Source organism: Cibotium barometz, chromosome 3 (genome assembly GCF_041138505.1).
Source record: "Cibotium barometz isolate CiBa-2024 chromosome 3, ASM4113850v1, whole genome shotgun sequence".
Taxonomy (NCBI): domain Eukaryota; kingdom Viridiplantae; phylum Streptophyta; class Polypodiopsida; order Cyatheales; family Cibotiaceae; genus Cibotium; species Cibotium barometz.
In genome coordinates this window covers 57,298,687-57,300,660 of record NC_141048.1, presented here as the reverse complement: position 1 = coordinate 57,300,660, position 1,974 = coordinate 57,298,687, and the positions used below count along the sequence as shown (strand labels likewise).

Sequence of the window (1,974 nt, the reverse complement as noted above, 5' to 3'; positions counted from 1 at the left end):
AGATAATTCTGGGATCTTTCTGGGGAGCTTTTCAACAGCTGGTTGAGTACATGTTACTGTTGATGAGGTCTTCTTTTCGGAAGTTGATTAGTGCTACTCCTATTTGCAGATTGTACCAATTACTGGGCTTGACGTTTTGTTTAGTCCCCATAAAATTGCAGCTACTATGATCCATTCACACTACTATTTTATATCAATGCAACTCTTCTCCAGGCTAGTCTGGAGAGTGATTTGCAGTGCTAATGTTGCTGACCATGTTAAATGGCAACTAGTAAACTTTATGTTGTGGCTATCTTGGTCACCACATTCGGTTGTCTATTTATGTGATCTACTGTTGGACTGAAGGGAAAGTGCTGTACTTTGCATATGCTACTTCTGTTGGTCTTGTTTTGTTAATTGATTGGAGACATAAGCTATTTTTTGGAGCCTGCTGCATAACGCCAGGAATATCCACATTTGAGAGAGAGAGAGAGAGAGAGAGAGAGAGAGAGAGAGAGGCATATGTACTGCTATCTGGGGTTGCACTTATATAGCGAGCTTTTTAATCTCACCGACTGTACCTTGTTTACTTAGGCAGGTGAAGATTTTTATTGTTATCTCTAATCTTTTGCAGGCTAGATTTGATTGAACTGGAAGCACTTCTAATAAGGGAAGAAGGTATATTCGACACGACAATAATATTTCACACTTGCCCTAAGAGTTGAACTTTAGCTAGCATGCTTGTTAGTGTTCTCACATAGTCTTGCCGATGTCATAAATCATTGAATGTTTGATGTAGAGTTAGTATTGCTCTTCTAGGACCTACAGCAGTCTAGAGTGATACAAAGCAGCAGGTGCTTTTATGGGTTGTTTTACAGTCGTGAAACATTTTGCTATTGCCATGGGTTGTAAAACATTTTTCTATTGTTGCACAGTAGGTCTATTTGACCTGATGATGGTTAGGTAGTTTTCTTTTTTAGAAAATGGCAGGAGTGAATTTTAATGGCCCCTCGAAATTTGAATTGCATTTGCGGTCTTAAGATTGGATGGCCAATTACTTTTTTCTTTGAACCAGTACTAGTGTTACCAACCACGATGTAATAGGTGACGAGGAGCAAAAGGTTGTCAAGAGAGTGTACTCTTCTTCAACCTTCAACCCACTATCTTTAACCTTTTAGTTATTGAGTGAGTTAGGTGTTTAAATGTTGCTCCTTTTAGTGGAGCACTATGCTTCAACTATAACCTACCAAGTTAGTGAGGTTGTTCAACATTCAACTTGTGATGGAGCACTATTCTTCGACTATAACCTACCAAGTGAGGTGGTTCAACATTTAACTTTGTGATGGAGCTATATATCTAACCATAAGCTACCAAGTTAGTGAGGTGGTTCAATCAGACTTCTTTCCTCGGTAGCTCAGTGGTAGAGCATTTGGTTGTTAAAACCGATTGGTCGTAGGTTCGACTCCTACCCGAGGAACCTCAAGTTGGATGTGCTGGTGGTTACTTAGGGACTGGCTTGAACTCGAAGTGATGATGTAGCCTACCTATAGAGGTGGTATAATTTCTCTTCAATTTCATAAGCATTGCTCTTAAGAGTATCAAGTTGTCTTCAATTTTACAAGCAGTGCTCTTGGAGTAAGAGAGGACATATAACGCTTTGTTTGATTATTAAGTGTAGTCTGACCTCCCACAGACGTTTTCAAGAAGCTAGATGATAAACCTGTAACCAACCTAAATGAGGATTAGCAGAGCCCAGATTAGAAAAGCAAAATGTGGAGCCGTATGCCTTTAAAAAATTGGATTCTTCTGTAGTTATTTAAGACACGTGGTATATGTCAAGTGCTCCTTATATATTGACTGGGGAAAAAAAGGGGGACATCTAGGGTCTCCTCATTTCCCTTTAGTCCTGAAAAAGGGAGGATATTTGTTAACACCCAAAGTTCCTAGTATTTAAAGGCACGTGGTATTATTAAGTGGAAGGCTGCAGGTCTCATC

At 39.5% G+C, this 1,974-nt stretch overlaps 1 non-coding gene across 1 annotated transcript; it reads left to right on the top strand.

Moving 5' to 3' along the window:
- Positions 1-1,382: 1,382 nt before the first annotated feature.
- TRNAN-GUU (transfer RNA asparagine (anticodon GUU)) lies at positions 1,383-1,456 on the top strand. The gene has a single exon. It is a non-coding gene; the product is annotated as a tRNA-Asn (tRNA).
- The last annotated feature ends 518 nt before the right edge of the window (positions 1,457-1,974 follow it).